The sequence below is a fragment of the Schistocerca nitens genome, chromosome 5 (genome assembly GCF_023898315.1).
Source record: "Schistocerca nitens isolate TAMUIC-IGC-003100 chromosome 5, iqSchNite1.1, whole genome shotgun sequence".
Classification (NCBI taxonomy): domain Eukaryota; kingdom Metazoa; phylum Arthropoda; class Insecta; order Orthoptera; family Acrididae; genus Schistocerca; species Schistocerca nitens.
Genome location: NC_064618.1, coordinates 47,569,460 through 47,582,738, shown reverse-complemented (window position 1 = coordinate 47,582,738; position 13,279 = coordinate 47,569,460). Strand labels below are relative to the sequence as shown.

The window sequence follows — 13,279 nt, the reverse complement described above, 5'->3', positions numbered from 1 at the left end:
AGTCTTGTTACCATATTTCAGCTTTACCATGAAACTGAGAGTGAAACAGTGCAGTAGTGGCAATTGTATATACTGTTGGTAGCACAGAACTGATGAAAACTGGCTGATGTGAATTGCAATATGTTGTCCAAGATATGGATCTCAGGAAGAACTTCAAGATGAAAAGTAAAAAGCAAAGCCGATAGGCTGATATCATACACACAATAAGGGTGGATGTCCTGGGACAACAAAGGGAAATTTACTGTATGCATCTACCACCAAAGCCATTGCATGTTCCAGAATGGACCCGCAAAATCAATAAGAATGCATTGCCTCACTCCATAGAAATGTGGCCACTCAAAACAGCATTGCAGTGGAGCTAATTGATGTTCCACACAAAAAGTACAATGAGAAGTCATTTGCTCAATCTAGGCATCCATGCCCTGCCAACTGCAGTGATATTGGGTGAGCTGCTTTGTGCTAACTACACCCCGGTGACCTTGGTGCAATCAAGACCAAATTTCCCACTGAGGAAGTGAGGAATCACAACATGTGCACCATCATTCTCTGCGTGCAACAACATACCACCTGACTGTGCAGATAGTGTGCCATGATATGAAAAGTAGCAAATGTGCCACTGGGTGAGGAATTTCTTTCAAACTACACAGCCAGGCATGGCACATGTATGACAGAACAACCTACAGAGCTGGGTCAAAGCAACTGCTGCGGCAATAAGCCAACAAAAGTAAGGAAAATTTTGAAGACTTTAAAAATCGTGAGTTCTGATTTGATAACATGATTCCTCAGATGACTCAAACACTGTTGGTACTGATCAGTAACCGAGACAACAAGTCAGTATTCAAATTTTGGTTAGTGGCCTTGTACAACAACCAATCCCGTGTTGAGAATTTTTGAGTCAAAAGCAATAGGACAATCAACACAACCTGTTACAGCACAGCATCAATCCTGTAACAAAGATGCATCCATAGCTAACACAACAGGCTTAGCCAGATCAAAATGAATCTAACAATAGCGACTTATTAATGATAATGTGTCCTTTAATTGCTGAAATGCGTTCTGACATTTTTGGGACCACACAGGGAATACATTACCCCACACAGCAATTTGCACAGCATTTGCAATGAATTTAATATAATACGCACACTTGCCCACGACATCTTGGAGCTCCTTAATGTTTTGGACCACTGGCAGATCTCTAATCGCAGACAAGTGAGAATCACAAGGATGAACACCATGAACATTAATAACATGTTCCAAATACTAAAGTTCTTTGTGGAAGAAAGAGCACTTTTCCTTGTTGCACTTAAAGCCAGCCACAGAAAGAACTTGAAAAAAGTGGCCTTATATTTGCCAAATGTTCAGCACATGTATGACCCATGATGACAAAATTGTGCAAATGGTTTGTACATGAAGGGGCTTTGCTGTTAATTGTTCCAGAAATCATTGAGGAAATAGCAGGAGCTGAAGCACTTCCAACCAGTCTTTAAAACTGGAACAATATCACATGAGTGTTGGCCATAACATATTGCTTGAACTACTTGTACAGCAGTAACTGGAAGTATGCCTTACACAAATCAGTTTTGGAAAAGTTATCTGCCCTGTCCCAATCTTCCTATTAATTCCCATCCTTGGAAAAGTTATCTGCCCTGCCCATTCCGCCCATCCAGCACTTTTTATTCCAGTTCTGTCACTAGTTTAACCTACTCCATCGAGGGCCGGGCCACCTGTGAAAGCAGCCATGTCATTTGCCAGCTCTGCTGAATATCATTGCATAGCTTTTACTATTGGTGTGACTACGAACCAGCTGTCCACCAGAATGAACGGCCACTGCCAAACTGTGGACAAGAGCAAAGTAGACACAACATACAGCTGAACATAACTTGCTTGATTTCAACAGCTGGTTCACTACCCGAGCCATCTGAATTCTCCCCTCCACCATCAGCTTTTCTGAAATGCAGATATGGAATTACATTTAAAAGAAGTTCTCCGCTCCCATGAATGTCCCTATCTCAACCTACCGTAACATACTGTGCACCCCCCACCCCCCTGTCACCCAACAATTTCCACCCCCTTCCGCCAATTCCTCCTCTCCATTCTCATCTCCCATGCTCATTATTTGCCACCCTTTTGCCAATGCACCCACCCATCTTTCACTGTTCCTCTACTTTTTCACTCCGTTTTCCCCACCTTCCTGACCCACAACCTCCTGATACCGTACCTGTTGTCATTCTAGTTCCTGCATACTCCACCAGACAGCTCTCCTGCCTCCCCCTCCCCCTCCCCCCCCCCCCTCCCCGTACTTCTATCCCATCCCTTCCCTGGCCCGTCCAGACTGCTGCTTCCATCCCAAGTAAGAGTTGCATTCTGTCCTGAGCTGTCAGAGTTGGCAGCCATGTGTGCATGAGGTGTGCTTGCTTGTCTGAATAAATAGTGTGTGTTTCTCTTGTTGTGACAAAGACTGCGGCTAAAAGCTTACATGTCAGTGTCTTTTAACTATGCCTGTCTTCAACTTAACATGTCATTTTTAGGGTAACTAGCAATCTCTCTCATCCTACATTGTTTATATTCCTACCTGGAGTTGCCATTGTTTGATAGAAGATAACATGAATGTATTATGTGAACTATACCCTATAATTCCACAGGCTCTACATGATTTAAAAACAGCAGAATTGTTTTGGTAAACTGTCTAAAGGTAGAAGACGAGACACCTATTTTTTTTTCTAATTGAATTTTGGTAGAAATGTGTGAAATTACAACCAATTAAACAAGTACACACGACTACTATAACAACCTCTTTCACAGAGGATTTTACAGATATAGAAAAACTTCAATGGTTACTAATTAATATTGGATAACAGTTGCCAAGTAATAGCTCTATGGAATTTCTAGCATGACAAGGTGCAAACACGCATTTATCTCAAAATAACACCATCGTCGAACCCTTGTGAACACTCAATGAAAGAGAGATGGTGACTGCGTAGAACTTAATGTTCTGAGAAGCATGTTACATGGAAGAATACTACTCAGGAAACACCTAGTCCCTGAGTTTCAAATGACAATCAATGAACTGCTACACTCAGGCATGTGTGGTAGTTTGTTGGTTACGAGATATCCCCTGTTGAACTTATGCATAAAAATTTTATTGTAGTACCACTATTAGAATTATTTAAATGGTCACCTACAAAAATGATAGAATATGATGAATTCCATAAGGTGGTAGTAACAGTCTATGCAAACAAGCAAAAATTAAGGGCAAGGGAATACAATGAACATGCAACACACCAGTATTTGACACAAATGAAATAGTAATGGTTAAGGATTACCACCACCACATTGTTCAAATATAAAGAAAGGGACCAGTAATTTTTTTGCAAAATACTGTGGACCATATAAAGTAGTAGGAATTCCACATCCAAGAGCAGTGTTTTTGGTGGATTCCAAAACTCAGCAAGAAAAAGGATTGTATAACAATTATACAATAAAGAAATTCAAATCCCCAGGAGAATTTGCATTCTTCGCAAATTTGGCAGAGTGATGTCCATCAGAAGTCCCAGTTAACTGTTTCGTTACTTAATATTTAGCTTTCTGTGAAGCAATTTCTTCCTCTTCAATTATCCTATTATCTGTATTCTAGGGGCATCTCTTACTGTTCTTTCCCAGAGCATGAAAGTAACAGAAAGCCTGTCATTTTATATATTTTAATATAAAGAACATATGTTAATGAACGACTATAAACTTTGAGTGAAATAATTGCACTTTTGTACATTTTGTATGTGTGATTTTCTACCTTTCCTTTTCTGTTATGACTAATGGTAGGGTTTTGTATCTCTTTTATAGGGGAGCTCAGGTAACACAAGATGTTAAGTATACATTTTAAGCCTTAGCTACTTATTATCAAATATATAAATTTTGCAGTGGTGAAATACTGTGAGTGACCACTGACTTACAGACTGATGACTAAACCGCTAACTGCTACTGATGGCTGCTCTGGTGTGACCCAAACTCTAATGGCTACTCATAGAGGTGTAGCTATGACCAATTTTTGGTGCTGATATGGGTGAAGGTGAGAGACAATCTGTTATGTAGGGTATGCCGACCACACTTCATCCTCCACCATCTTGGTGAAGAACCCATGAGGAAGGGTACCTTAGGGTAGTGGATGGAAAGGGAATCTGTCTTTGGGGACCTACCTTCTTTATTCCCCAGTCCTAACAAACCTTTCATTTCATTCTATTCCGAAAGGCGTACTGATTGTATCTTTCCCCTGTCCGGCTCATGTGTTTCCATCACTGAAACTCTTCTTTCATCCAGGCTACATTATGGTAATACAACCAGTTTCCACAGGTACGGCGATGAGGTGATTCAGGTAATCCATGGTAATAATTCTATGAATACTGACACAGATAGTTTTTTTTTTTTTTTTTACACATGGTAGGGTAAAGGATCATTGGTATTGTGATCTCAGATATATGTTAGCAACACTAAATAAACAGGGGGTTAGAAGGAAGAAGCAAATACTCATTCTTAAAGGAGATGCTGATGCCCTAACTTATCATTGCAAATGAAATAATGTAACATACAAGATCTTGGGCCGAGTTGGATAGAATTAACATTGCTGCTAGCAATAGGGCTGTGGTGTCACCGCCAGACACCACACTTGCTAGGTGGTAGCTTAAATCGGCCGCGGTCCATTAGTACATGTCGGACCCGCGTGTCGCCACTGTGTGATCGCAGACCTAGCGCCACCACACGGCAGGTCTCGAGAGACGTACTAGCACTTGCCCCAGTTGTACGACGACGTTGCTAGCGACTACACTGACGAAGCCTTTCTCTCATTTGCCGAGAGACAGTTAGAATAGCCTTCAGCTAAGTTAATGGCTACGACCTAGCAAGGCGCCATTTGTACCATTGCATGTATCTCAAGATAGTCTCACTTGTACATCAAGAATGCTGTATACCAAAGGACGTTATAAAAGTTAAGTGTTCTAGTAGCTACGTTCTTTTCTTTATCACATTCATTACGAATCCTGTTCCAGACTTCGCGCCAGTCGGCGTGTGTGTACGTGTGCCCTCTCGGCTACCCGTCACTGTGGACTGGCTGCCTTGTCAGTCCACTACAAGGGCACTGAGTGCTAATCACTTGTTTAACAAATGAGGTGCAAGATTAGTCTAAAGGACTCACTTTATCTCCGATAAGTGTGTGCTAGTGGCTAAAAGATTTATTTAAATGCAAGAAAAATGCCATAAGTATTAATGTATTACATCTTTTAATATGAAACAAAGGAATTAAAATGCTATTAAATAAAGGTTTTGTGTCTTGTAATTGTTACAAGAGAAGAAACCGAGATTAACAACAAATGTAGGAGTATTCTCAGTAGTAGATGAGAAGCTACCTTATCATATTTTTTTTAGTGAGAGAGAAATATGATTCCTTCAGTGATCAATAAATACACACACTGTAATCAGGTAATGACAAATAGGGTCATTGGCGAATTGCCTTTGACAACAAATGTAGGTCTGTTATGCATAATATAAAGGGAAAATGAATATAGAAAGCATAACACAAGAGGTGGCTTCGTACTGCACAATTTGAAAGAATATATGTGAGTTATGGTATTGTGAAAAGTTACGAAAGGAGGAATTAGTGAACACATGTTTGAAGTGACAAGGTGGAGTCAACAAAATGGGGAAATTTCATGACTGGAATTTACAAAGGAAGGGTCAGAAGCTGGGTGTATGGTTAAAAATGTTAAGATGGGGTGAACCAATTTTATGTAGGTACGGGAAAGAGGAAGGATGGATGAACCAAAAGAATGGATGGTCTAATCCTTGGTCAGAAGAATCCCTAATGTATAATGAACATGGTGGAGAGAAAGATTGGCAGAGCCATGGAATGGGTGGCCTACATTTCGATCAGATGAATCCATAGGCAGAATGACCTGAACTAATTCTGTAAAGGATAAAAGAAAAGGACACTCACATCACAGAGACAACAATATACGTGCATAGTATGTGTCCAATGAATAAGGCGTTAGCATAGACCTTACAAATGTAGGAAGCTGTAATGTGACACTAATGAAGTATTCTCCAAAATAGTCAAAAGTAGATAATGATAGGCTGAAAAACAAAAAATAAGACAAATATTTATTCTTTCAATTTTCACTTCCATACACACTGACTTACCACAAATCTCAGATTTGAAATCGTGGAAAGAAGTGTAGAGTGAAATGTCAGCATGTAACTCCTTATGGTAAATAAAGAATTAAACCTTTTCTGTCTCAATAAAGTGGAAGAAGTGGGACTAAACAAGGATAAAGTGAGACTGGCATCTTGGGTTGAGAGAGACATAGCAGAAGGGGATACAAGACAAATCAATAATCATTTCAGATGAGCTACTGCCCAGTTGTGTGTGTGTGTCTGTGGGGGGGGGGGGGGGGGGGGGGGAGGGGAGATGGGGGGAGGAGAGGGGCATGTAAACAACCTAGTAAAAACAAGTTTTCATCTGATATTTATTTGACTGCATTTCCTTATAAATACACTGAAGAGCCAAAGAAACTAATACACCTGTCTAACATCATGTAGGACCCCCGCGAGCATGCAGAATTGTTGCAACACGATGTGGCATGGACTCGACTAACGTCTGAAGTAGTGCTGGAGGGAACTGACACCATGACTCCTGCAGTTGTTGTTGTTGTTGTTGTGGTCTTCAGTCCTGAGACTGGTTTGATGCAGCTCTCCATGCTACTCTATCCTGTGCAAGCTTATTCATCTCCCAGTACCTACTGCAACCTACATCCTTCTGAATCTGCTTAGTGTATTCATCTCTTGGTATCCCTCTACGATTTATTCCCTCCACGCTGCCCTCCAATGCTAAATTTGTGATCCCTTGATGCCTCAGAACATGTCCTATCAACCGATCCCTTCTTCTTGTCAAGTTGCGCCACAAACTCCTCTTCTCCCCCATTCTAGTCAATACTCATCATTAGTTATGTGATCTACCCATCTAATCTTCAGAATTCTTCTTTAGCACCACATTTCGAAAGCTTATATTCTCTTCTTGCCCAAACTATTTATTGTCCATGTTTCACTTCCATACATGACTACACTCCATACAAATACTTTCAGAAATGACTTCCTAACGTTTAAATCAATACTCGATGTTAGCAAATTTCTCTTCTTCAGAAACGCTTTCATTGCCAGTCTACATCTTATATCCTCTCTATTTCGACTCCTGCAGGGCTGTCCATAACTCCGTAAGAATATGAAGGGGTGGAGATCTTTTCTGAACTGTATGTTGCAAGGCATCCCAGATATGCTCAATAATGTTCATGTCTGGGGAGTTTGGTGGCAAGCAGAAGTGTTTAAACTCAGAAAAGTATTGCTGGAGCCACTCTTTGGCAATTCTGGATGTATTGAGTGTTGCATTGTCCTGCTGGAATTGTCCAAATCTGTCGGAATGCAATGGACATGAATGGATGAACGTGATCAGACAGGATGCTTATGTGTGTGTCACGTATCAGAGTCGTATCTAGATGTATCAGTGGTCCCATAACACTCCAACTGCACACGATTCACACCTTTACAGAGGCTCCACCAGCTTGAACGGTCCCCTGCTGACATGCAGCGTCGATGGATTCATGAGGTTGTCTTCATACCCGTACACGTCCATTTGCTCGATACAATGTGAGACAAGACTCATCTGACCAGCCAACATGTTTCCAGTGATCAACAGTCCATTGTCGGTTTTGACAGGCCCAGGCAAGACTGTAAGCTTTGTGTCATGCAGCCATCAATGGTACACGAGTGAGCCTTTGGCTCTGAAAGCCCATATTGATGATGTTTCGTTGAATGGTTCGCATGCTGACACTTATTGATGGCCCACCATCGAAATCTGCTGCAATTTGCGGAAGGCTTGCACTTCTGTCACATTGAACGATTCTCTTCAGTCTTCCCATTATCACAGAGTCTTTTTCCAGCCACAACAATGTCGGAGATTTGATGTTTTACTGGATTCCTGATATTCAAGGTATACTTGTGAAATGGTCATATGGGATATCCCCAATTCATCGCTACCTTGGAGATGCCATGTCCCACTGCTCGTGCGCCAACTATAACACAATGTTCAAACTCACTTAAATCTTGATGATCTGCCATTGTAGCAGCAGTAACCATTGTAGTAACTGTGTCAGTCACTTGTTGCCTTATATAGGCTTTACCAACTGCAAGGCCATATTCTGCTTGTTTACATATCTATATTTGAATATGCATGCCTATACCAGTTTCTTTGGTGCTCCAATTTATATGTAATGCATAAAACACTAATCTAATGTCATTATCTTTGGATGAGCAGCAAATTATGTGCAAAATACACAAAACTTTTATCCTATAGTAACTAACTTAAAATTAATGCAGTACTTAAAGGAAAGTCTAACCTGTGAATGAACTGATTCACTTACGAGTGAAGAGGACACATCTAACCACGGTGATGGAACTCTTCTTTGCAATGGATACTGCAACTGCTGCTGATGGTGTTGCTGGACATCATGTTGCAGCTGTTGATGGTGCTGCCGCTGATGTAACTGCGTCTGTGGGAGTTGATGTTGATATTCATGTACCCACCGAATTGGTAGTTGTTGCTGCTGTTGTTGTCGCTGCTGCTGCTGCTGCTGCTGCTGCTGCTGCTGAAGGGTTAATAGTGTAGCAATTTGCTGAGGGTTGTTAACTTGCCATCTCCATGACATTTTCAAGAGAAGCTAATCTGCACGGTTAAAATCAAAACCGTTTGGAGATTCTGAAATTAGTAGAAGAGATACATATGAATTTAACCATCAGTCACCTTGTACCTAAAGACAACAAAATTTCTTTCAGACTTTACTAATAATTACTTACAAAATGAAAGCGGAAGAAAAAGAAAAATAGTAGAACATGAACTGGGGGAAAATAATGGAAGAGGAACGCTGCTGGTTGAACTTTTCACAGAACAACATTTATGTATCGCTAACACTGCAGGGTCAATCCACACCAAGTGGTCCACCACTGGTTGCTTGACAATCTCAGAAAAATTTTATATCTGCTGAGTGAATTCCCCAATGTTTAGTAGTCACAAAAATATTTTTAAAAAATTTATTGTTTATTATTTTTAAATGGCAGCCATATTTGTTCCCGGCTGCATGCGTTTTTCGTATTTGCAAATATCTACATTTTTTACAATTATTCAGTAGAGGATTGTCCTAAGCCTTTCAGATAAAATGCATTTAGTTCAACACACTCTGGGCTACAAATTAACATCATTATCACTTAACTGAATGTAGTCTTTAATATATTTTTAATAGTTCAAAATTATCAGCCACAAATTAAAAAAAAAACTGAATTTTTGAACAGTAGTTCTCCAAAGAAAGATTAATTTCTCAGCTTTAATTTTTTTCTGCTATTATGTTGTATAGTATAGTTACTTTTTATAGAGTATCACTGGTCAGCAGCTTACACTTTAAAAAATAGACTATTTTAAAAAATGGATTTTATTTTTTAATTTTTCCATTTTGTGGCCTGCAATATCTTTGTTGGGGGACCAAATAAAAATCTAAAAATTTCACAGTCAATAGATCTTTATGATATCAAACTTCAGTATAAATTTCAACTTTGAGATTCAATTGGAAGTTATGGAAAAAAGATTACAAACACGAGTCAAAAATACATTTTTTAACATCTGCGATATCTGGTAGGCTAATCAAATAATGTATACCAATTGCATAATGTAACACACCACATTACACTAGCTAATGATTATTTGTCGAAACAATGCTGTGGTAATTGTTTCAGCAGGCCAACAATTGCATCTGAAAGCCTATACAAGTCTGACTTGTCTTCCCCCTTACACCAACAATTGTCTATTCACAATTATTTAGCTAGATGTTCTTTAAGCATGCAGTTGAAAAATGGTGTCTCAGTGTTCTTTTGGTGTTATTATTAATGAAGCGTGTCAAAAGTATGTATGGTGTGTATCCTAAAGACATTACTTTAATCGAAGATTACAGTGAAGAAGAAAAAGTGCTGTTTTACTTACGAGTCGGTCCAGAGGTCAAATCAACAAGCAATTTCCATTAAATGAAATACTTAAAAAAAAATTCATCACCTTCTTGGTCAGTCTTGCAAGGACCCTTTTGAGAAACATAAAAAACCTATAACAAAAGGTCTGCGAGAAATAACATTTGATCATTATTCTAAAAATAAAAGCCCTTTTGTCAATCTCATACCAGGAAAATCATTGTGTCCAACATGTTATTCTAAAATATTTGTAATTAACAAGAGAAAGGATAGTGAAACCTCAGATGCAGAATTTTGTGACTTATCAGCAACCATTAAAAAAGTAGATACAGCTTGTGAAATCCTGGGTATATCACCTGCTAGTAAAATTAGAAAACTAAGTCAAGATAAAAGACCAAGTGCATTGAATACAAAAATTGAGAAAGTGGCAGCTACAGTCAAAAAGAATTTGGAAGTTTCAGTTCAAAATACAATTTGTACTAAAACATATGGAAGTTCAAAAACTTCACCAACCAAATATGACAATTTGATAGAAAAACTAAAAACTAAATGCAGTACTTCAAACAAAGAGGATAAAATTAAGATTATCAGTTTACTGCCGAATTCTTGGAGTTGAGCAAAAGTTAGTGATGAATTTAATGTGTCAGAACGTCTTGTTAAGTTAACAAGGCTATTAGTAAAAGAACAGGGAATTTTACCAGCATTACAAAAGAAAAGTGTTATAACCTTTAATCACTAATAAATTGCGTGGATATACAAACGTAGAAACAATATCGGGTTACATGCTACCAGCTCCGTATCTGTCACTCAACTGCTGTGCCGTGACATGCGGCCGGCGCCGTTCATAGCCAGGTGGCGCTCCCGCACTCAGCCGAGCTGCGGAGCGCCTCTATCGCCATGTTCACGTACTGACGTAGAGGCACTTTTAAATCTCGTGGCACTGTCACAACACTTTTCCCCCCTTGAAAAAAAAACACTCACTTCCTTGGAGACACGGACAGTGCAGAGACATCCATGGCCTCTTGGGAGGTCCCGAGAAGATCCCGCGGAGAAACACGAGAGTATGGTCGAAAATGTCCAGGACGGAAGCTGGTGCGTGGAACGTGCCTCCTGGACAAGATGATGGGTGAAAACTCCGGAGCAGCATCCATAGGTGTCGTGGACCTGGGGGTGTGCTCCAGTGAGATGGGTCCCGGAGAAGGCGGCGTCGCAACTGGGGCCGGTTCCGGCGTACTCTGAAGCGGTAGCGACGTCGGCTGCAGCAACACGCACGGAAGATCGGCAGCAGCGACAGTACTGAATTCTCGGGCTGGTGGAGGCGAAAGAAGGGGCGGTGGCACCGGCGTGGCCACCACTCGTGGGCGCATCTGGTCGTAATGGCGAACAACCGTGCCGTCGTCCGTACGTATTTCACAAAGCCGGCGGCCGCAAAGAGCCTTGACCACCCCTGGAATCCATTTAGGGCGAGATCCATACCCTTGTGCCCACACGCCGGCGCCCACCGAGTATTTTCCCGCACTAGGGGACACAGTACAAGGCCTGACAGGGCGAAGCAGGTGCAGTAGAGTGCGCGGTTGGCGGCCATGCAAGAGTTCAGCAGGGCTGCGATCACCCAGAGGCGTGAAGCGATAAGAAGTCAGAAATTGCAACAGAGCGTCACCTGTGGAGAAATCACTAAGGAATTTTTTCATCTGGCTTTTGAAAGTGCGGACAAGGCACTCGACCTCCCCATTCGATTGCGGATGGAAGGGCGGTGCTGTAACATGATGAATCCGTTGTCCAGTACAAAAATCACGGAAGGCCTGCGAAGAGAACTGAGGGCCATTGTCCGTGACAATCGTGGATGGAAGACCTTCTAGCGCAAAGATTTTGGACAAAGCCAGCGTCGTCGCCGCAGTGGTGGGCGACGGACATCGAACAACAAATGGAAACTTCGAGAAGGCGTCAAACAACAGTAGCCAATAAGTGCCGAGGAAGGGGCCGGCAAAGTCAGCGTGCACCCGTTCCCATGGCTGCGCCGGATCAGGCCATGGAGAGGGCATTGTACGGGGTGCAGCCAGTTGTTGAGCACACTGACCACACGCAGCGACCATGTGGGCGATGTCCAAATCAATACCGGGCCAATAAACGTACCTGCGGGCCAGGGACTTAGTCCGAGAAATCCCCCAATGGCCCTCATGCAATAGTTTGAGAACATCTTTGCGAAGAGAGGCTGGGACCACGACCCGTGGAGATGCGCCATCCGTGGCCAGAAGAACAACACGCTCACGAACAGACAGACGAAGGCGCAAGGCATGGTAGTTGCGAATGGGATCCGATGCCCGGCCCTTGGTCCTGTCCGGCCAACCCCGTTGAACAAAACCGATCACCTGACGCAGGACCGGGTCCCGCGCAGTAGCCGACGTGACCTGCGAACCTGTAAGCGGAAAACCCTCGACCGCACGACGTTCTTCCTCATCAATGTGGAAACAGAATAGTTCATCTCGATCGAAAACCGGGTTGGGGCCCATCGGCAAACGCGACAACGCGTCAGCGTTGGCGTGCTGGGCCGTGGGGCGATAGTGAATCTCATAGTGAAAACGAGACAAGTATAAGGCCCAACGTTGCAGGCGGTGAGCTGCCTCATCCGGAAGCGACGCCGAGGGGCTGAACAGAGAGACCAGCGGCTTGTGGTCGGTGATGAGGTGAAACTTAGAACCATACAAAAAAACGCTGAACTTTTTTGGAGCATAAATGATAACGAGCGCCTCCTTTTCGATTTGAGAGTAACGCCGTTGGGCATCGTTGAGGGTCTTGGAAGCGTAGGCGATGGGTTGTTCCGACCCATCCTCATACCGATAGACGAGAACAGCCCCTAAGCCATACTGTGACGCGTCAGTCGCCAGACCCAAGTGCTGACCCGGACGGAATGTGGCAAGACAAGGCGCCGACTGCAAATGAGCCTTCAGGTGGACAAAAGCCTGCTCACACTCGTCGGACCAACAGAAAGGAAAGTTTTTGCGTAACAGCTGATGCAGAGGATGAGCCACCGCTGCCACGGATGGAATGAATTTGTGATAATAAGCAATCTTGCCTAGAAACGCATGAAGTTCTTTGACCGTAGACGGCCGGGGTAGAGCGGTAATGGCCGCAACGTGCTGTCGTAGAGGACGTATACCCTCACGGGACAAGTAGAAACCAAGATACACAATGGAGGGTTGGAAGAACTGTGACTTGTCCAGATTGCACTTCAACC

At 42.3% G+C, this 13,279-nt stretch overlaps 1 protein-coding gene across 1 annotated transcript in view; it reads right to left on the bottom strand.

Annotated features, from left to right (window-relative positions):
* LOC126260271 (eukaryotic translation initiation factor 5B-like) overlaps positions 1 to 8,578 on the bottom strand; it is a 561,696-nt gene extending 553,118 nt beyond the window's left edge. Inside the window, exon 1 of the mRNA XM_049957597.1 lies at positions 8,457 to 8,578. The gene's annotated coding sequence lies outside the window, so the exon portion shown is untranslated. The remainder of the gene's footprint in view (positions 1 to 8,456) is intronic.
* Positions 8,579 to 13,279: the final 4,701 nt, after the last annotated feature.